The sequence below is a fragment of the Chinchilla lanigera genome, unplaced genomic scaffold, assembly GCF_000276665.1.
Source record: "Chinchilla lanigera isolate Chin_1 unplaced genomic scaffold, ChiLan1.0 scaffold00016, whole genome shotgun sequence".
NCBI classification, from domain to species: Eukaryota; Metazoa; Chordata; class Mammalia; order Rodentia; family Chinchillidae; genus Chinchilla; species Chinchilla lanigera.
The window spans coordinates 29,884,222-29,907,536 of record NW_004955417.1 but is presented as its reverse complement, the minus strand read 5'-3'; the positions used below and the strand labels follow the sequence as shown (position 1 = coordinate 29,907,536).

Below are 23,315 nucleotides of genomic sequence, written 5' to 3'. Positions count from 1 at the left end.
GTGCTCCTCGCTTACCTCTGTCTCCTTCTCTCTTTTACGCATTCATACACACACTGATTCTGAGGGACTGAAAGGGAACAGGGGAAATGAACCCTAAAGAGGATGTCTGGGGTACTGAAATATAGAACACAACAAAAACCTTCTGATTGGAACCCAAAAGAGAGCCCACCCTAAGGAAGAGCAGACTTGCCCACGTGCGTCCCACCTGTCGGTCCTGGGCCGGTAGCACGGCATAAGGAGAAGGGATCCCTTCAGGCGGCATCTTAGGGGTAAGAAGGAAGGCTGGTCTCCCCATAGCTCTGTGTTGTTGGTCTCCATGTGACCAGAAAGACTCATTATGTAATTTTTAAGTGGATCCCCTTACAATGCTTTGCCTTCACACTGAGAAAGCTCACTACTGCGCTGATGGGTAAATATGGCTTGTTGCATATGCAGAAGAGAGATGCGCAGAGGAGGATCAAAGAGTAAGACTGGACACGGAGCACAGGGCAGGTGTGGATATGGGGCCAAGAGCCGGTGTGGATACAGACCCCCATTTCGTACCCTGAGATCCTAACCCCAAGGCGTTGTGCTAGGTCCTGGGCTTTGGGGTGATCAAGCTGTTGTGAGTGGAGTGAGTGCCTCATAAGGGAGACTCTGGAGATGCTGCTGCCCTGCTTCCTCCGGGTCACAGTGAGGAGCTGGCCTTCTGTGCAAAAGGGGACTCCGCCAGACAAGACCTGTGAACCCGCCACCCTGGATTCCTCCACCTCTAGAACCACGAGAAGTAAACACGAACTGTTCACATGTCACCGGTCTGGGGTTTCAACAGTGCCCTGAGCAGGCCAAGGCAGGTCACAGGGTCACTAAGTGGTGGCTGAGAAGTCGCCGTCTATGGGGACCTGGGTGCTAGGCAACGTGGGAGAGTAACGGTTTCCCTGGACTGCTGAGGGGCTTTTCAGGGATAATTCCGAGAGTAAAGGGACCAGGTTCAATTAAGATATAGTTTCTCTGGAGAAGAAAACCTGAGAACCTGGAATGCAGGAAAAACATCTGAATCTGCCCATTTTTATACTTTAGACCCTCTGTGGAACCAAAGCCTGAGATAATGATGGTTTACCATTCTGAGAGTATTCTTGTTTTTATTTGCACTGTACATGCTGGGCCACTTTATAGTAAAAGGCTAATTTCATTAAATGTATTAAAAATGGCACTGTAATGAGAAGAACTAGCCTCAGACACAGGCCCGGGCTCTCGACTCACATTGTTGGGTGCACCATGGAGAAGGCGCTTTCCTTCCACACTTCGTGGATGGGCCGAGTGGAATCCACCAGCCCAGAGGCCCTCGGAGCCTGGGTGGGTACAAATCACTCTGCTGAGGGCTCTGGCCGCAGGCTATTAACAGGCACCACCCTGAGAACACTGGGAGACTGGGCTCATGCAGTTACCGTTCTCCCCAGAGGCTGCCAGCTTAGGTCTGCCCTGAGGCTCCGTGTCCAAACACAACACGCTGCCTGCTGGACACAGACAGCGACCAGAAGGGTGAATGCAAACATGCTCCATGCTACTGTGAAAGGGGAAGAGGCAGCTGATCACTCCTCCTGCCTGGGAGATGGTGAAGGATAGAAAGATCAAGGAACTCAGGGGGATTTTTAGACCAAATGCAACCAAGTAGTTTACGTATCTACTGGTTTTATCCTTTAAGACTATTTGGACAGCCAGGCATAGCGGTGTATGCCTGTAATTCCAGCAAGGGACAGCTGAGGTAGGAGGATTGCTGTGAGTTGGAGGCCAGCCTGAACTACATAGGGAGACCCTGTCTCAAAAGACCAAAAAAGAAAAAAAAAAAAGACTCCATTTGGACACTTTTCAAACACAAGCAGGAGTGGAGTGTTAGAGAACTTTCAAGGATCCATCCCACTGACTAGCAGCTAACTTTGCTTTATCTAAGGCCAGTGTGGGATAACACAAGCGGGACCGTGAGATGGAACTGTCTAGAAGTGACAGAGCAATGAGGCTCCGACTTTAGGGTCCACAACTGTATCTGAGAGGACAGGTCACCGATCACAGCCACTAGAGGGACCCAAGAAGATGCCTGAGTAGGGAGGAAGGGATGGAAGTGTGCATTCCACACCAATTCAGAGTACACACGGCCCTGTGAAGACGTAAACTACAATGAGTCACCGCTCAGGAAACACATCTTCTCCGGGAGGCTGGCCGTCACTGAGCAGGAGAAAGTCTTACTTAGAAAACGGCATCAGGAATGCAACAGTTAAACTTCTAAGGAGAAAATAGCTCCTTGAGTTCATTTCGTAGATAGCATAGTTTGAGGTGAACTTGTCCCCCGAGGGCATTTCCCACAACCTTGGAAATGGGTGCCAATATCTAAGTATTCGGGCTTCAGCTCCTTCCGTAAGAGCAAGTCTTGGCCCTGGAGCACTCCAGGGGGTTGGAAATTTCGGGTGTGGTTTGCTGCATGAAATGTCCTTTAACCTGGTCACACTGTCAGAAAGACCAGAGTGAGTCACGTCTGGACTGCACGCTTCAGTCAGCAGTCTTTCCCTTCAAGGAGAACAGCTCCTGAGGTTTCCCTAACTGCACTCGCAGATTGTTTACCTCCCAGAGATCAAAAGCTCTTCTTTCTTGTCTGTGCTCCAAGCCTGGTTAGAGCAGCCAACAAGGCCGCATCCCTGTGTCCAAACGCTGGCTTCCCTAGCAGGTCGTTCTGATAATCTCCCGGCTCTCCCCTGATTAGTCTGAAAGCAGAAGGACTCTGCTCCGTTCCTAGCTCCCTTTCCTGTCTCAGCAGGAAGTTTTTCTAGCAGCTTGACTGGGTGTTCTTGTCTCCAACTCTCAGCTCGGGGGAAGCAGCTCTCCAGCCCTGCTGGCCATGGGCAGGGTAAGGTTGGTTAGTCGATGATCTGGGGAGTCTGAGAGGAAGATACAATGAGGCACACAAAACAAATAACAAAGGGGACACCCCAGCCCTTGGCAAGGCGACAACAAGTCGCCTGAGTCCCTAGCACGACACCAGCACCCACTGCCCACTGCACAACTTGGGCCTGGCGGTCCGCAGAGTTCCGGCGGGGTCCTGCGGGGGTCGCTCTCACCATGTGTCACCCCGGCTGTGGGCTGAGGCCACAGAGGTCCCAGAGCAGGTAGGCTGTTGGCCTGAGTGTGTGTGATGCATTTTCACACTCCTGTTATTCCTGTTATTCCTGTTCACAGCCGGTGCTGCCCCCAAACTGTTTATCACCAGACGCAACCAGAAATAAGTACGATCTAAACTCTGTACCTGGGCCGTGTTTCTTCTGTGACTGCACAATTCCCTTCCCATGTGCCTTTAGTCTTCTCGAATAAAACACAGGTTATGAAAGCCTTCTGCAGGGAAGTCTGTCAGCCGACGATGTATTTTCCTCTGTTACTGTTAGTGATTGGAGCTTCTTTCAAAAATGAGTAATACAACTTTCCTGATACAACCTATTTAAATTGCACACATATTAATTTAGGTGGATTCAGATTTTAAAAGCAGCTGTAGCGATTATTAGTACAATCATTGGTATTATCATGATTGTTGTGCTGTGCTGGCATTACAGGGGTACCTCATTTTATCAGTTCAATTTGCTGCATGATTTGGGGGGAGATGGCTGTGTTTGTGTGGGGAAGGTGGCCATGGCTGTGTTAGTCACACCGTGCAGTCTGCACACAGAAGCAAGACTCTGCTGAACACTTTTGTGTGTGAACTGAGTTGTTTGCAAAGAGAAGCATTTGGGAACGGGGTGTGACTGTCCCGGTTATCTTCAGCCCTAGTCACATCCTGAAGGAAAACTTACACAGCCCTCACAGTCACTCTCCCCAAACCAAGGCTTATGAACGGTAAGACATACACTCACAGTGGGTTTACCATGAAAAAGTAGTCAATGATTTTGGCCTCTTATGATTACAGTATATTAGACATTTCTGAAACAAGGATGTAAAGAACCCTCTGTACAGACGCCTGCGGGGTGAACCACGCTCTCGAGCATCGAGACCAGCACCTTAAGCATTAATGAGAGAGCGTGCACAGGGCTCTGTCCTAGCCGCTGCTTGGGTCTGATGCGGTTTCTGGTTTCCAGTTTTCACAACTCCAGGGCTTCCCAGCAGGCTAAGAGAACGGCACATTTGCATTAGCAAGAAAACCACAAACTTCAGCAGAGAAAAAAATGCAAAGGAAAATCTGTCCTAAGACACAGGCCTGCTCCCTCTCCTCACCTCTCAGCAGGAGCCCAGGCCGTGGGCTTCACACGGGAGGAAGGTCCTGCAGGCAGTGAGAGCAGGGCCGCTCCGCGTCACCTGAGGGAGGCCATGCTGGCTGAATTCCCACTACATGTTCGAGGTCACTGCAGTAAAAAGAGACACAGGGGAGCTCAGAAAGCGGGGCCCAAGCAGTCTGACCTCAGGAACAAGCGTGGGATTCAGGCCGTCTCATTGCACTGTCCGGACAGCAGCCAGTGGGTGAAGGTCCCACTGTGGGTCTGTTCTCCTGGCCGGGAGCTCCCCCTCCTCCATGGTGTGGACGAATCACCGCCCCACGCCTGCCTCCGCCCAGGACGTGACAGTGTGCCGCGTCTTCTCCCACCTGCACGTCACCAGAGTCCAGGACGCGTCCTGGTGAATACCTGAAGCCGGGACACGGATCCCGGCAGCGCCCGCCCACGCATCACGTGAGACTCCCAGGAAGCGCACCCTAGGGAGACGCAGCGGAATCCCTTCACCTTCAGGGTGTCTTTAGCCTGTTTCAGTCCCACTAGAAAGGCAGCGATGGCAGAGATGTACTGGGGGCGCTGAGGCCACCCCGGTCAGCCGCACCACGTGCAGAGTGCACGGCGAACTCCGGACACAGACGCTGCGCAGCCCCGCACGGCGACTGCGCCTCTGTCTCCTCTGCGGACGTGGGGAAACCCGGCACGGAGGCCGGTGAACGAGTCACGCTGGCTCACTTGCCGCCGGCTTGGCCTCGCCCAGCAGCCCCGTTCCTGACTCACCTTCCTGCACCCTGGGCCTCGCTGTGCCTGGCACAGGCTCGCCAGCTGAGCCGCCGAACTGTGCCCCCATTTGAGGAGGAGGCTGCTTCCGGTCTTGTTGCTGGCGGGAACTGGACACAGGCCCTGCTGGGTGCTGTGTGAGGACACCCTGGGGACCTCACAGCTGCTCCCGCAGGGGCCACCGTGTCCACAGGCCCAGCACAGGCTCTCCCTCTGTGGCCGCGGGCCCACATGAGCTACTCACTGCTGACTGCGAGCCAGCTGGTCGGAGCCAGCAGTGGCTGCTGCACATGTCCTTGTGTGTGCCACGTTCTACAGGAGGAGCAGGGCACGTCCCAGGCTCACAGGGAGGCTGCGCAGGCGTGAGCAGGACTTGGGGCGTCCCTGAGCATCACTCTGGTCTGTGTGTGACACCCGCTGGGGCTTCCCAGACATCGATGTCCAGGAGGCTCCCTGGGGGTCCTGTCGACTTAGCGGATCTTGTTGGCCCAGGGTGGTGCCGCTCCTGCTGGCCCGTCTGCGGGCACCGAGGCCCACACAGCAGGATCTGGACGCTGCAGTTGGAGCTCCTGGGCCTGTGCCCTCCGCCGCTCCCCCCTTCCTGCCCACTCTCCCAGGACTGTGCCTCAGTTGGTGTGAACGGTGGGTCCGGCTGTAGTTTCTCCCACGCTCACTGTGGGCATCCCAAGCTGCCCAGAGTCACTGACAGCCGGTGTCTCTTCTCAGTGTGGGGTGGCAGACATCCTCCGACCTCTGGCAGCCTGGCCTTCCAGTCAGAGGTCAGGTGCTCTCTGCCACCCAAGTGCCCAGCGTCCCCTGCCCAGCAGTGACAGACCCTGGGCACCAGCCTCATCCCTGGGAGAAGCTTTTCCTCTCCCGGGATCTGCACTTTGCTCCCCGAGGTCCCTCAGCCAAGGGTGGCCCTGGAATCTAGGTCAGCAGCTCCTGCCCCAGAGGGAAGCCTTTCTGCTTCCTTTTAAAATTTATCTCCTTTTGAGACAGATGCGTAACATAAGGCCTTTCCTATGTACATATACAGTGACATGTTTACTGTCCACTGAGGGATGTTTCTTACAGCCTTTTTGCATAAATCGGTCTCCATGGATATTTTCTTTGGGAAAAACTAAACTGTTTTACCAAAGAAATCTTTTCCTTTTAAAGAAGATAAAAAGAAAAGAAAGGTTAAACTCTTTGGTTTTTTGAAGAGAATAAGTATTCTCCTTGAGGACAAGGTTCTCTAGGTCTGAAAGCATCTTAACTTCAGAGTTCCTCCCTGGATGGTGTGCATGGTGAGGCGGGAATCATTACAGAAGTGAGGGAATCATTACAGAAGTGCTGGACGCACGTTTCTAATTCCACCCAGAGAGGAAGCTGCTCTCCTCCATCTTTTGGAAGGGCTGCTGAGCCCCTTACAGCTTGACTTGAGCTCCTGCTGCCTCCTGCGTCCTAGGGCACAAGGGTGCTAACGGACAGGCAGATGTTGGATGAAGAAGCCTCCCTTCAGGCTGCCTTTGATCCTCTGGGCGAGTTCCAAACTCCATGAAGAAAAGCAAATCACAAGATAAGCCTGACAGAAGCTCTGAAACTAACCAACTCAGACCGCTGCCCGTGGCCTAAGCTTAAACAGTGGATGTCCAGTGGTCTGTCAGCCAGTGCAGGGCTTCGATCCGTCCCCGGTGAGTACTTAGCACTGGGGTTACACAGGCGGAAGGACTGAGACACGCTCCTTGCCAACAACACGTGAAGAGCAGGTCCTTCCGCTCTCTGCCGCTGTGGGCGCTAAGCGTGAAGAGATCGCGTCTCACATGCATACTGAGCCGTCCTTCCAGCCTTGCATTCCTGCCTCATTTATCTTTAGCACCGTCTTGTCCAGTGTGCGGTTACAGTTCCCATCAGGATGCAGAACTCCAGCCAGCAGAGAGAAGTTAAAGAACACGCCCAGGGCCGCCCAGCTAGTGGTGACGAGGCCTGATTTGATCCAAAACCAACCTCCAGGGTGCTCAGAGAACTCCATGCACAGGTAAGACAGTAAAAGAACGCAGCAGGCCCCCTGCAAAGAGTGGGCTGACGGTGATTCTCCAAAAGAGGTGTCCGCATTCTAGACCCTGCAGACACGCCCTGATTTGGGGGAAGAGTCTTCGAAGATGTAATTAAGTTAAAGAGCTTGAGATGAGATCCTCTGGGGCATCCAAGCAGACTCTAAATCAAACAAGCAGTGTCTTTACAGCAGGAAGGTGGAGGGAGAATTTCTCAGTCAGGAGAAGGGACCGATGCCCAGGGAGCCTGAGTGCCCAGAGCTCGGGGGCCAGGGGGGAGCGGCCAGCTGGCACCGGTTTTCAGACTCCCGGTCTCCAGAACATCGAGGGAAGAGATCGCTGTTGTGACCCGCCGCATGTCGGCCACTCCTCACAGCCGCTCCGGCCAACTAGCACCAAGGCTCAGAGAGCGGCAGGATCAGGATCACTGCGGCCACACAGGGCTGTGGAGCAGCCCAGGACGTGGGGGGGAGGCAAGGGTTCAGCCCCAGCTGAGCACGGAGGTCGTGGAGTTAGAGACCGAGTCCCACAGATGCCGAGTGGAAGAATGGGGGTCGCTCTTCTGCTGTTTCAACTTACTTTTGAGATGAATTTATTACAAAAAGAAATGTGTCGCAGTCGCAGCTCCCACTGCTCATTCCCTGAACAGGTACTGCGGAGTGAGTGTCTGTTATGTGTGTTTTCCTGGCAGCTGAGACACGGCGAGTGGAGCAGGCAGTGACTGCCCGGCCGCCTCTACCACGGGAGGGGCTGTGGGGAGGTCACGCTGTGAGAAGGGGGAATGAGCAGCTTCAGGAGAGGGGAGGAAGTGTGCGGTGCAAGCTCTCCCCCCAGCCCAGCCCTCCTTCTTAGCTATTTCTTTATTCGCAAATGTGTCACAAATTCAAGCACACAGCCTTATTTTGCATTCTTTTTAATAGAACAGGCCGTATATGATTGACAGCAGGCTTTCTTCATTTGGAAGACCGTGGAGCGTCTTATCAGGCAACTGTTAGAAAGTTCCTTTTTCAGTTGCCCTGTGTGGTGCTGCATAGAATCTCCATTTGGGAGGTGAGGCAGCAATTTAGTTAACCTTTGGCCTAGGAGAAAATTTAAGCTGCTTTCAGTCTTTCATTGTGTGGAAAAATGCATTAACTTTGGACAAATATCATTAGACTCCCTTGGAGTCTCTTCCCAGAAGAGGAATTTCTAGTGTATATGGATAAGCAATTTTACTTATTTTATTTTATTTTATTTTATATTTTTGGTACTGGGAATCGAACTCAGGACCTTGCGCTTGCCAGGCAGGCACTGTGCCACTGAGCTATTTCCCTGGCCCCGAGCAATTTTAACAAATATTACCAAATTGCTTTTCATCAAGGTCTTACTAATGTGCAGCTCCCAACAATGATGAAAATGTGCTTGTTTTCCCAGGAGCTATCTTCCGACTATGAAATCAACAAAAATTTGTGGGGTTTTGCTCATTATGCTGAAGAAAAACAATAATCTCGCGTTATTTTTAACTTTCGCTTGTCTTCTTACTAACAGTGGACTTTTTTTCATATATTCAAAAGCCATTTGTATTTCTTCCCTAATGAACTTGTTATTCACGCTTCTGACTGCCTTGCTTTCCTTTGCGAAGTTGCCTTAGTTTCATTTATTTTTGTGTGACTTTTCTACATTTGAAAAATTTTTTAGTTTTATAAATTTCAAGCATTTTTCCATATGTTGTCTTTTGATTTTGATTTTAGATTTTTATTTTTTCCCATCTAGATTTTTAAATGTGTATAGTCACTTTTACCAATTTTTATAGCTTCTGGATAGTTAGTCATATTTAAAAGCATCATTCCTGCCCTACATTTGTAAGGGAATTTTCTTCTAACCTGATTATGGTTTCATATTTTACAATTTGACCTATTTAGAATAAATTTTGATGTATCCTGTAACACTTGAACCCCCAACATAGCTCTCTAGCTTTTCTGTGACCATTTATTAAAAATGTGTTTGATTTTTACAGATACATAAAAACATAAAAATTGTACATATTAATGGGGCGTCATGTAGTGTGTTGATACATAGGTACATTGTGTAATGTTTAAATCAGTTTAAACATACAATGAATATTTATCATTGCTTTATGGCAAAAACTATAAATATCTTTTCCTCTAGCTCTGAAAAATGCAGCTCATTATTGCACTGATAGTGATGCTGCTGTCAATAACCAGCAGGACTTCGTGCTCCGAAAGGACCCTCAGCCTGCAGCCAGCCACCCCCCCCGCCCCCCGGCCCAAACCCATTCTTCCAGGCTGTGGTGACCTCTCAGCTCCATGGCTGCCTCCCAAAGTCTGCTTTCCCCTGCGGATCTGAGACAAAACCTCCACCGTGTATTCAATTATTACACGTTGTTGGTTTTTAGCTCTGTTTTCTATCACTGTCCCCATTGGTCTGTCAATTCATGCGTCAGTATTCCCTAATAATTACTTTCTTCCTTTTAAATGTTTCCCTGCCTTCTTGATTGTTTAATTTTTATACAAACTTTATAATCAGTTGGTCTCATTCTAAAGTAAGAAAATAATTGATTTTTTATTGGAAAGTTCTCAGAGAGAAATGATGTCTCAGTGGTATAAAACCCTATTACTACAGACAGTGGAGTTAGATAGGAATTAATAGGGGGTCAGGCAGAAGAAGAGACACAGCAAGACTATGGAGGTGAATCTGAAGAGAGCCCGCTGCAGCTCCCTTGGAGCCGAGGTGGCACACGTAAGCGTGCGTGCCTAGAGTGCGCTGGTGTCACTGAAAGCTCTGAAAGGTTCGCCGTCACCGGCCTAGAGGTAAACAGCAGCCTGAGACTGCACTGCAGTTAACACTGCCCAGGCCACTGAGCCCCGCTGGGCATCGAAGCGCAGGTGGTGACCAGGACATTTGGACCCACTCTGCCCTTCATTTCCGAATGCTACTCCACCCATTCCTTTACTGGGTCAGTATTAGTGGAGCAGCTATATTTGGGATCCTATAGGTTTGATGGTAGTCTGACCCACGTTTTTCCCACATTGTCACTTTGCTGTATAAATTACCCCAGACACAGGGCCTCTGAGGTGGCCCACTCGGGGCCCTTCCCAGAAATCCAGGAGCTTTTCCTTTCTCATTTCCGACAGCATTATCCTAACTTCCTTCGGTTCTCAACTGCATTTCTTGATGTTGTGAGACCGTGAATCTGGCACATCCGACATTGAGCAGGTTGAGAGTTGTTCTCTGTAACACCATCCTTCTCTGTGTTCAGTGTTCAGCTTCTTTCTGGACATCGAAATTTAAGTACTTTAAATTTGCTTCATTCAGTTTCTGCATAAGTATTGGTAAGTTCATTTGTAGGTATTTTACCCTTACTGCTACTGTTGTAAATGGTTAATCTCCTCCATTATATCTCCTAAGTAATTCTGTTAATTATATAAGGGATGTCTTCTGCATACTCACTTTCTACCTCACCACCCAATGAATTCTTTATTGACTGCTGAAACTTTCCAGCTGATTCTCACATTTCCCAAATACCAGTCGCATCCTCTGTAAACAGTAGGCCTCTCTTCCATTCCCACGTTTCTGCTTCCAGTTCCTTTTTGCTGGCTTATTTGTTTCATTCAAAAAGCGTCCTGGGTCTTTGCCGTGACCTTGGGCACCAGCCTTGCTCTCCCTCCTTCTGCACAGAGGTGATGCTTCTTTGTCTTGAAACTCAGGCCAAATTTTTGCATTTTCCCTTTTTGTGGCAACCTTTTCCTGGTGTGTGTAGTTTGTTGGTAGGACTGTTGCACTTTTCCACGTGTTTTCCTTCGGGTCTTTGGATTCTCACTGTCGTTTTTAGAAACAGTTTCCATCATTGCTGAGACTGAGTTCAGTGTTTCTGGACTAGCCATTTAGGGAAGTTTCCGTGGGGAGAAGAGGAGCCAACATAGGTTTCAGGTGTCAAAATCTAAGCAACCTTCTGCTGCTGCCACAGAGACGGGCTGCTTCCTACCCACACGCTGCATTCGCCTGAAGTTGTGTGTAGCCCCACTGCTTTGGCACTTTTGAACCCACTACTCTTCAGACAAAATCCAGGGGGAATCTCACTGCCAGACCAGACAACGGATCTCACCGGGGCACATAGACTTTACAGATTTTCCACTAGAGGGTGAACGTCTTCCTTTAAAAAAGGAATGCATTTTCTCAAAATCCTTCTGTAAACCACCTCTTCCAGGACTTCTTAGTTCCCCCCACGAGTTCTAACCAGTCTGGTGTAGTGTTCACAGTCATTTCACATGCCTTAGAATCTGCAGGTTTTCTGTGCCCTATTTTACTGAAGTTTGAGTGTGACAGTTTTCTTTTTAATTTACATACTGCTTTTAGATAGTTTCCATTAGATGGGAAAATCTGTTACACAAAACCATCCTCTGTGGGCTGTCTCAGCAGTATCTCCTTAAAATGCACCATGTCCTGAAAGGAGCACTCCTAGCACAGCCAAAGGTCCAGGGTTGGAGCCGTGTGTGACTTGTGTGAAACACGTGTGATGTGCAGGAGCTGGAGGAGTGTGGCATCCTGCCGACTGTCACTCCTTTCTGGTGCCCCAAATGATCTGTTCCTGTCACAGGGCCCCGCCCTTCCGTACACACATTCACATGTGTATGTGTGTGCACACGATTGTGTATGGAAGAGGAATACCACGTAGTGAAGAAAGTTAAAATGAATGAGAATCAAAACTTGAATTTGGAGAGAAGCAGTCACCTGGGACTTTGAAACTGGGTTCGTGGATAGAAACAAGGATTCTGAACTGAGTGTGTGGGCAGGGCCGGGGAACAGCACACTAAGGAGTGTGGGCTGCATTTGGAAGACCCTTGGCTGGTAAGGAAGGGAAAGTTTGAAAAGGTCAGACTGAAAGCCAGGACTAAGGAACTTGACGTTTAGATCCCCGTATGGAGGTTGCTTAGGGCTGCGTGAACATCTGTCCGGGGGTGGGTCTGTGTTGCAGCGTAGTTCCCGGCGGGCTGGCTGGAGTCAGATGCCCAGGCCGGGGGCTGTGTGACGGTCGTTCACTCTGGGACTCCACACGACCGCCCTCCTGACCTGGAAGGCTGCTCTACCTGTGTGAGAGCCAGACCTCCTCCTGAGGCCCACTCCCCGTCTGCCGGACAACTCCCCTGCTGTCCCGCAGCTAACTAAAGCACCACTCCAGCACGCCCCTGGTCCTCCCGCTTGCCGGCACTGCTCCCACGCTCGACATCGGACGATGGCCAGCTCGTCTCCGCCCAGCTGTTAAGTTCACCTGGTCACTTACGGCCCTTTCCAACTCCACTGCCACCTTCTAACCCTCTGTTGTCAAGACGGTTTGCTACCATTTCCCAATTGTGTCTCCCTCTACCTCCACCCACACACTATCCTGGAATCGTTCTGCACACCCCTGATGCCCTGAGGTCCCATCCCTTCACCCCTCCAACTGCCAACTGCCCTGCCCCTGTTCCCTCAGCCTCCACCCAGAAAGACCAGGGAGAAGAAGGCCTCACTCCCTCGGAAAGGGTTCAAACATCTCTCCAGACACAGCAGCCGGAGGCTGGCTGAATGGAGGTGACTCCGAGCTGCAGAGGAGAATGCGGGGAAGAGCGCGGTGGGTGCTGGGAGCCTGCTGAAGAGAAGCGGACAGCAAGCTCCTGCGGGGAGTAAGGACCAGGGGAAGAGCGAGGTCAGGAGAAAAGAGAGAGCAAGGAGGAAGGGCGAAGCGAGTATAGAGATAGCTACGGAGCAGGCTCTGAGGCTGGTGCTGGAAATTGCAAAGCGAGACTGGCAGATGCGCTTGGAGGAGCAGGCACCCTGGGGCACGGTCCTGTGATGGGTGGTGGATGTGCTGGGCTTGGGTGTTCTCAGAATGAAGCTGTCGCTCTCAGAACACACAGTGTGGCAATCACAGGGCAGAACTGGACTGGACCGATCTGTGTCTCCAGCCCTGTGAAAGGTGAGTCACTGTTACTCAGAGAAAAGTGCATGTGAGTTGTAATTACGAGGCTGGTTTCTGAGGCACCATTTTCAGATGAAATCAGATATAAAGAACAATTATATATCTATTTCCTGAGTTCAGTATGACTATAGTTTACTGGGTTTAGTTTGACTAGTTTAATGAGTAGTGGGATTGGGGGATATTTTGTTCTCAGAAATTTTCTTTGGGTGCTCTTGATGTACATACATTGTTACTGCCTAGAACATAAAAGCTGATATGGCGTTGCTCATGCTGAGGGTTATCATGCTCCCTATGCATCCGGCATTGATATTATTTCACGGTGGTCACCGCCGCCTCTGGTGCTCCTGCAGTGTATTGGGGGTTGGGCTCATTTCTGCATGGACAGCGAATCACATAAGTCTGAGGGCAGCATGGAATGGGGAGGAGGTTATTATTATCACCATTTCAAGGCAGTGCAACTGAGCTGGAGAGATGGTAAAGAACTCCTTCCGGGGTACATGACTTCTACAAGAAGATCCAGAATGCAAGACCAACCTGCCTAATACCACATTATGGCTGTGTCTAGATGTCCCCCAAAGCCACATGCAGCCATGGGTGGGGTTTTTTCAGAGTGGCTGCATCTAGAGTGTGTGATGCAGGGATTAAGGGTGTGTGACTACTGAATCAGCCCACTGATTGGTTTGGCATTGTTCTGGGTGTGAGTGCTACGTGCTCTAAGTGTGGTTAGCGCAGATAGGATATAAAGGGACAGAAAGAAGCTGCTATTGTCACTTGTAGTGTGCTGTCCTGCTGACTTCTGCCTTCTGCCTGCCATGACTTGTTTCTCCTCTGCAATGCCCCTCTGCCAAGCCACCCTGCCATGGAGCCAGCTGGCTATGGCTTGAAACCTCTCCAAACTGTGAGCCAAACAAACTCTCCCCCCTTAACTTTGGGTGTCAGATATTTTGTCTCCTCAGCAATAAGAAAAAGTAACTAAGACCAAATGGTCCCTGTTCTCTCAAAGCACTCCTGCAGCGTGTCCGCTAGATCCTGACCTTCTAGCAGTTTGAACCACTGGCTCCTCTCCCACAGACCATTGGATCTGCTGGGTCAGAACCCTATGCAGGGCCCATCTGCAAACGGCATTCTGCTGACCAAGGTTTTCGGAAGCAGCAGCACCGCTGACGCTAATGTGATTTAAGATCGAGCATGCTCCTCGGTGATGGGGAACCACAAGCTCTGGACTCCAGGTGGCTCCCGGAAAGAGACTACACAGGTCTGGGCACCACTGCCAAGTAGCACAGACCTCATCTGACCTTGCAGCCCTGAACGCCACCTTATAAACTGCCTCAAAATAAAACGCTATAAATAAGCTCCCCTCGCAACCTCCAGTCCCTGCCAGGGACCCTGCCTGGCCTCCCACCAGAAGGCTCACCCTGCCCCTCCGAGAGCAACCTTGTTCTTAGACAAAGAGAACATGAGGAGTTTTAATACACTAATTCCTCCAATTCAGCCTCAAGCTATCAATAAAGACACCCACTTCCTGAGAGCTCGCATGGGCCTGGTGAGCTGCTATGTGCTCTACCCACCTGAACTCGCTCACGTCTCTGCAGGCCCTAGGAAATGTGCTCTGGCAAGAGGCATTTGACAGATGAGAACCTGACTCCTGAAGAAGTTCAGCAGAGCCCAACTCCCCAGCCCCAGCTGATTCCTCACTGACATCGCCGCGCGGCTCCAAGCTCTTCAACTCCACACGGAAACTTCTCAGCACCTGGCCTCTCCCTCCACCACCCACTCCGGGTGCCGGCACCCTTCACCTGGTCACTTACCTCTGAAACTTCAGAAGGTCCCTCGCTTCACTGTCTATAGTATCCAACCATTCTTCTTTCAGAGTTTGGCTGCCACTTTCCAAAATTAGGTCAGTCATCTGTAAACGGTCTTCCTATCTGATTTTTTCCAAATCCCAACTCCACTATGCTATTTCTGGAGTGATTATGCCTTGCTGAGTTTTAATGAAGATCATTCCATGGTCCTCAGGTAGTAAAGCACTGCTCGTTGAGGGAGATGGTCTTTACAGAGGAGATCTGACTTACTTCCCTCAAGCCAGCTCCACTACCACCAATCCCCGTCCTCACACCAAACACACTATATGCTCTTCGTCACAGGTTACACACTGTGTATCCAAAAGTCCAATCCAAAGGGGGTTACACTGTGCTGCTGGTTCACATAGTACCACCATGCCTCTGTGTGTGTGTGTGTGTGTGTGTGTGAGTGTAACTATTGCTGTCTTAAGAACTGGGAAAGTTCAATACAGATTTCTTCTTTTGATTTTTTGGGGGTACTGGGAATCAAACTCAGGACCTTGCACTTGCCAGGCATTTGTGCCGCTGAGGTATATCCCTAGCCCTTTTACTTCTTTTGAAACAGTATTCATCAGATTCTTACAGTCCATCCGTAAGTGACTTGTCTGACACCCTAGACAGTGGGTTTGTGATCGCCACTCAGCCATTAGAAGGCTCTGAGTGTACCACGGTGTCCTTGTGCCTGCATAACTTTTTCCATGTTGATCTTCAGATTAGAGTGCCGTTATCCACCTGGTCAAATCTTCTTTGCTTTTTAAGGTCCAGATAAAGCATGGCCATATCTGTGAAGTCATTCCAATAAATTCAACCACCCAGAAGGTTTTCTTTGCACTTGTAGTGGAGATCTTTCCCAACCATTAATGAGTATCTTCTGGCCAGACTGGCCAGATCTTGGAAAGAGATTCTGTTTTGGACCCTTTCACTTAGTAGCCACAAGCCTCAGCCATTGTGTACCCCACACCCCACCCCCCGTGAACGAGCACTGAATAAATTTATCTGCAGTAAGAAGTTCTTTTTTTACTTCTTCATTAAATTCTTCTCCTCACCAGTCAAAACAAGCAAATGTCTTATAAGCTCATGTGAAAAGCGTTGATGAAATTATAGCTTCTCAGCAAACTATCAGCAAACCAAATTAAATAAGCCATGAAAAAGAGTGTACATCATGACCAAGTGGGATTTATCCCTGACAGGTAAGGCTAGTTTAACAGGTGTAAATCAATCAATATGATACATTGAAGCAGTGGACTGAAAAAGAAATCACGTGATTATCTCAATCAACACAGCAAAAGCATTTCATTGTTTAACTTTCAATTAACTAAGAGAAACTAGTAGTATAAATGAAAAAATTGCATATATGTGCTATCATTTGTTTATTTTTTGTGTCTTTTTGTCTATATCTTATACTCTGAGTACTTTTAAGTTTATAGTATATAGCATGTAAAGTATTGTTATTTTCTTATTTTGTTATAATGTTCTATTTTTTCATAAAGAAAAAAATAAATTTTAAAAACTTCAATTTTCTTTCTGGATTAAAAACTCTTAGTGTTTTCACTGTATTGGTTCTTTCTACCCAAGAGCAAGGAATATCTTTCCATTTTCTGATATCCTCTTTAATCTCCATTTTCAGAGTGCTGTAGTTTTTGTGTAGCAGTCTTTCACTTCCTTCATTAGGTTGACTCATAGGTATTTCATTTTTTTGGATGCTATTGTGAAAGATACTGTTTCCCTATTTTTCCTCTCAGTGAGTTTGTTATTCATGTACAGGAAGGCTACTGATTTTTGAGTGTTGACTTTGTATCCAGCTGTACTACTGAATTTGCTTATTAAATCTAGAAGCCTTTTGGTAGAGTTTTTAGGGTCTTCCAGGTAGACTATCATGTCATCCACAAATAATAACTTAACTTTTTCTTTTCCTATCCTTACTCCTTGTATTTCTTTCTCTTGTCTAATTGCTCTGGCTAATGTTTCTAGAACTATGTTGAATAAGAGTGAAGATAGTGGACATCCTTGTCTTGTTCCTGATTTTAGTGTGAAAGCTTTCCGTTTTTGTCCACTTACATCATGTTGGCTATTGGTTTGTCATAGATGGCTTTTATCAGATTGAACTAAAGATCATCTATTCCAATTTTCTTCAGGGTTTTTAATCACAAATGAGTTCTAGACTTTGTTGAAAATTTTTTCTGCATCTATTGAAATGATCATATGGCTTTTGTTCTGGACTCTGTTAATATGTGTATGACTATTGATTTATGTATGTTGAGCCATCCCTGTATCTCTGGGGTGAATCCCATTTGGTCATAGTGCATAATCTTTTTGATGATTTGCTGCTTTCTGTTTGCCAGCATCTTATTGAGGATTTTTGCCTCTATGTTTATTAGGGAGATTGGCCTATAGTTCTTTTTTGTGGTTGGGTCTTTCTCCGGTTTTGGTATCAGGATGATACTTGCTTCCAGGAATGACTTTGGAAGTATTGCTTCCCTTTCAATTCCATTAAAGAGTTTGAGAATAGCGTATTGTGTCTTCTCTAAATTTCTTGTAGAATTCAGCAGTGAATCCTTCAGGTCCTGGGCTTTTCTTTGTTGGTAGGTTTTTAATTACATCTTCAGTTTCATTGGATGATATTAATTTATTTAGAATGTTTATGTCTTCTTTTTTGTTCTTTTTTTGTTTTTTTTTCCAGTACTGGGAATCGAACTCACAACCTTGCGCTTGCCAGGCAGGTGCTGTGCCACTGAGCTAAATCCCCAGCCCCCTCTTTATGTCTTCTTGATTCAGCTTTGGTAATTCATATGTATTTAGGAATCTGTCCATTTCTTCTGTATTTTCCATCTTATTAGAATATAATATCCTGAAGTAGGTATAGATGATTTTCTGGAATTTTGCAGGATCTGTTGTGATTTTACTCTTTTAATTCATAATGGCATAGATTTGAGTCTTTTCTTTCTTTTTTTTTTTGCTAAGGTTTTGTCAATTTTATTTAATCTTTCAAAGAACCAATTCTTTATTCATTGATTCTCTGTATTGTTTTCTTAGTCTTACTTGCATTAATTTCAACTCAGATCTTAATAATTTCCTCCATTATACAAGCTTTTAGCTTGACTTGCTCTTCTTTTTCTAGCAGCTTGAGATTCAATATTAACTTGTTTATTTTAGCTTGCTCTGTTTAACTGACATGGATGTGTATTCACCACTGTAAATATCCCTTGTAGGACTGTTGTCCAAATCTTGGAAACAGACCAAATACCCATCAACTGATGAATGGATAAAGAAGATGTGGTCTTTTTGTACAATGGAGTACTATTCTGCCATTAAGAAGGATAAGCTTGAGCCATTTCTAGCTACACGGATGCACCTTGAGGCCATTCTCTTAAGTGAAATAAATAGGACACAAGTGTAAATACTGCATTGTTTCTCTAGTGTGAGAAACTGAACATGTAAATAAGGACCAAAATGTATAATATCTATTGTGAAATAGAAAGAAAATGTTCAAACGAGAAAGAGAACTGGGGTGAGGGGAGAGAAGGGAAAAAACATATGAGAAATGAAGGAAAGTTGCAAATAAAACTTCTGTAAGTAAGGAGAGGAAGAGGGGCTAAATGGAGGGGAGGGGAATGGGAGAAAAAAGAATCAATTTGTACCTGTACATGGTACAAATTCCTTATAATGAATGTGATCATTATGTATAACTAAAGTGTATCATGAGCTTAACTAAAAAAACTCTTGGCAGTATAATATAGAACATTTTCCACTAAGATCTAGAATAAAACAAAGATACCCATTCTCACCACTTCTGTTCAACACAGTACTGGAAGTCCTAGTAACAGCAATCAGACAAGGAAAAAAGGAAGAAAGAGAGAGGAAGAAAGGAAGGAAGGAAGGAAGGAAGGAAGGAAGAAAGAAAGAAAGAAAGAAAGAAAGAAAGAAAGAAAGAAAGAAAGAAAACTAGAAATAAAATGATCACTATTTATGGATGATATGATCCAATATTTAAACACACAAGCACACACACATGGCTATAAGGACGGACAAATGAATTCAGTAAATGCGCATGATTTAAAATCACCACTTAAAAGCAAGTAGCTTTTAAAAGCTGTACATACACACAAAAATGGCCTAGCAAAAAGGAAATCAAGAAAATAATTTTATTTATGAGAACAAAAATAAATACTTAGGAAAAATTTAAGAAAGCAAAAATATTTATACAGTAAAAACTATAATGAATTAGTGAAAGGAACTGAAGAAGACAATAATAAATGAAAATATATCCCATATTCATGAATTGGACAAATAGCCATACTATCCAAAGCAGTACACAAATTCAATGAAATCCTTCTCACATTCCATTTGCATGCTTTACAGAAATATAAAAAAAAATCCTAAAATTCATACTGAACCATAAAAAAACTCCATATAGCCAAAGCAATACTAAAAAAGTTGGAGGGAGGACACTTTCTAATTTAAAATTACTGGGCAAACTTGTAGTAATCAAGCAGTTTGGAACTGGTGTGGAGTAGAACATAAACATAAAATAGAACATAAATCAGCCCATAAATGTGTCCAAACCATGGAGTTAGTTAATGCTCAGGAAGGGCACCGAGGAGAAGACACAACAGGGAGAGGTAACAATGGCTTCGTAAACTGCAGCTGGGAGACTGGATTTCCATGTGCAAGAGAATGGAATTAAACCCTTATCAAAAACCCATGAAATATGTACAAAGGGCCTAAATGTACGATCCAGAACCACAAAACTCCTAGAAAGGAGCATGAGGAAAACTCTCTGGGACATCGGCCAAGGCAGCGATTGCTTAGATATCACACTAGAAGCCCAAGCTTCGAAAGCAAGCACGAATATATGGGACTAAAGTAACCCAAAAACGCTTGTGCGCAGTAAATAATGCAATGAAAAGGCAACCTGTGGAGTGGGAAAAATTAGTGAACCACTTATCTGATAAGGGGCCGATAACCAAAACTAACAGTGACAGTGACAAAAAGCCTTTACAACGCAATAGCGAAAAAAAAGCAAATTTTAAAATGAGCAAGGATCTGAGCAGATCCTTCTCCAAAGAGGATGGGATATCCTCTCCCGGGTCAGACTGGATGTCCATTACCAGAAAGACAAGAGGTACCTTCCTGTAAGCGGCCTGAGGTGACCTGTGAAAAGGGTTCGCTACTCTCTTGACCCAGAGAACCCCACAAAATCATGCAAGTCAAGGGGATCAAATCTTCGTGTTCACTGTAAGAACACCCGTGAAACTGCCCAGGCCATCGAGGGTGTGCGTATCCGAAAGGGCACCGTGTACCTAAAGGACGTCACATTGAAGAAGCAGTGTGTGCCATTCCGGCGTTACAGTGGTGGTGTTGGTAGTGTGCCCAGGCCAAACAGTGGGGCTGGACACAGGGTCAGCGGCCAAAAAAAGTGCGGAATTTGCTGCACACGCTTAAAAATGCGGAGGGTAGTGCTGAACTTAAGGGTTTAGATGTAGATTCTCCGGTCATTGAACGCATCCATGTGAACAGAGCACCCAAGATGCGCCGCCGTACTTACAGAGCTCATGGGAGGATTAACCCATACATGAGCTCCCCCTGCCACATTGAGATGATCCTTACTAAAGTGTAAGGATCCCCCAAAGGAGCAAGTTGTTCCTAAACCAGAGGAGGAAGTTGCACGGAAGAAAAAGATAGCCCAGAAGAAGCTGAAGAGACAAAAGCTTGTGGCGTGGGAATAAATTAAGCATAAAATAAATGCAAATAAAAGTAAAAAAAAAAAGACAAGGGTGAACACTGGCAGGAGTAGGGCCGGGGAAAGCTCTGCACACTCTCCGTGTGAATGTAGGTGGGGCCACTTCTAAGGGAGCCACAGAGCTGCTGAATAAATTAAAAACAGAGCAACCACACAACCCAGCATCACTCCTCTGGACACCATGCAAGGGGACCAAGTCATCACCTTATAAAGCCCCTGCGCTCCCACCCACACTGCAGTGTTATCCCATCCGAGCGGCCACCCACAGGGGACAATGAAAGGAAACAGGACAGACACAGCGGAATACTAGTCAACCATCAGAGAACGAGGCCTGGAGCTCATTATGCTAAGTTAAATGAGCAGAGGCCAAACCTTCATAAAACATAGAACTGGCTAGCAGGGGCAGGGCTGCCGCAGGAAACAGGGACCCACAGATGCTGTGAGGTGAGAAAACCTGGAGACTGAACGCATAACATGAAAACAAAACTGTACTTAGTAAAACTGTACTAGGGATTTTTGCTAAGTAGATTTCGTACGTGTTTGTCAAAAAAGTAACTATGTGAGATGACAAGGCATCAATTTGCTTCACGTAGTAACCATTTCTCCGTCTGTATGTATCCTATAACATCATACTGTAAACCTCAAATAACCACAGTGAAGTTTACTTTTTAAACAAAGAAATGGTTGTTTTATATGAGCTTTGAGCAAATGTGGGTTTCTAAAATCTCTTTACAAGTTAATAAGGCGGCTGAGAAGGTCGGTTCTACCTGACTTGTAAGTGTGTCATACAGAGAAGTGTGTAGATAACCTCTCCTCCCTTTCTAGCACTGTTCACAGGATCGAGTAATAGCATGCATTCTGAAAAATAATTTCACATTATCGCAAATGTCTTAGGTGGTAATTACTTCACTAATCAGGTCTGCACATTCGCCTCCAATTTCAAATCTTGCAGCTTCACAGGAAACTTTGTCAACCACATCCTGCATGACCTACGTCTTTGAGATTTTCCTTTCCTTTCTTCTTCATGTCAAACATTGAAATACAAGGTGTAACTCCTAAGTATCTGGATCTAGACTGAGAAAGAGAACAGAGCCCTTCGAGGAATCAAAAGTGCACGGGAGGTGGGGAGCAGCCCTTGTCTGGGGAAGGCGCGGCAGGAGTCCCCCTGGGGGAAGAAAGTGCTTTCCACACTGCAGAAATGGATGCAGGAGCACAGCTGCGATGGGCACTAATCTCCCGAAGACCAGAGTTTTAAGAAGCTGCTTCTGTTTTCTGCCAAGGAGTCTGCAGACAGCCCCACGTGCAGGCAGCTGGCTGCAGCGCCTGTGCACATGCCAGAGACTGTTCACATCAAGCTGTCTCGCTCTTTCCCTCTGTCAGCATGGCACCGGCTGCAGGTGGGGGTAGGGAGGCTGGGAGGAGCCCACCTGGGCCCATCGTCCAGGACCTGTCTGGGGAGAAGGGAGTCTCCATTCCAGGGAGGAAGATCAGAGATTCCAGACACAGATTTAAATCTGTTTGTAGCAGTTTTCCTTCTGTGTGATCCTGCTGTGGCTTGTGTCCGGACTGCCCCCTCCCCAAGGCCTCATACAGTCCAGGGCGGCTTCTTCAGAGGTGGCTGGATGTAGAGTGTGTGACGCTGGGATCAGCTCATGGTGCAGTGCTAGCCTCAAGAGCACGAGGACTAAGGGGTGCGCGCAACCCACCTAAGTAGCTTGGATGAGACACGAGGGGCAGAAGGAGCCGTGTCGTCCCCTGTTGCTACTACCCACCATGAGCTGGTTCTCCCCTCAGATACTGTCTGCTCAGCCACTCTGCCTTGGAGCCAGCCAGCTCCGGACTGAAACCTCTGAGCTAAATAAACCTTTCCTCCCTTAACTTGTGGGTGTTGGGTATTTTGTCTCAGCAATGAGAAAAGTAACTAAGACACCTCCTAATCAACCAGCAGGGGCTTTGATTCTGCATTGCCAGCCATCGGTTACCACAAGCAGATGCTGTTGAGCTCTGAGAACACGCCCAGCAGTCTTGCTAGAGCATTAAGTCAGCCCCTGAGTAGTTCTAACTGCAGAACATAAACAGCCAGGATGATGAAAAGTGGACATCTTCTTTCTCAAAATAAATGGCTCACTATCAGAATTAACTGTTATAGCTCTGCTAACACGATCAGGTGTTTTCCACCAACAGGTGAACTGCGTGTCAGGTTTAAAGGACGCAGGGGAAGCCTAGAGAACTGCTGAATGACAAGTGCCTTATTTGCTTTACTTTAAGAAATACTCCGGTGCTGAGCCTCGTGTTTTTCTCTGGTTCAAAACACCACGTAGATGATTCTTTGTCCACATGTCCTGTTTTTCCAGGCCTTTTAACAAGGTTCAGCTCAGCCTTTGTTCTGAAGATTGAAAAAAATGTCTCTGCCAAAAAATGTCTCAAGGCCAACTCTACACAGAGCAGGAAGGGGTCCGTGTGTTTAGGACAGCACACATTTGTGTTTGCTTATAGTTTCTAAACCAAACATTCAAGAAAGATTTATAACTTCTAAAATTCAAAAGGAGACCAAATCGTGATATGATTTCATACTGTTACAGTATTTACTGAATGAATGTTCCATGAAAATAAAATGTTCCTCTGCTTTGTTATTGTAAAAAAAAAAAAAAAAAAAAAAAAAAATTCAATGTAAGTCTTTTAATTGTTTAAATGATCACACCAAAGTTCTGACATCTTGTCTATACAGTAAGTCAGTCC

General features: G+C 46.9%; 1 pseudogene; it reads left to right on the top strand.

Annotated features, from left to right (window-relative positions):
* The first annotated feature begins 15,979 nt into the window (after positions 1–15,979).
* LOC102022700 lies at positions 15,980–20,562 on the top strand (annotated as a pseudogene).
* Positions 20,563–23,315: the final 2,753 nt, after the last annotated feature.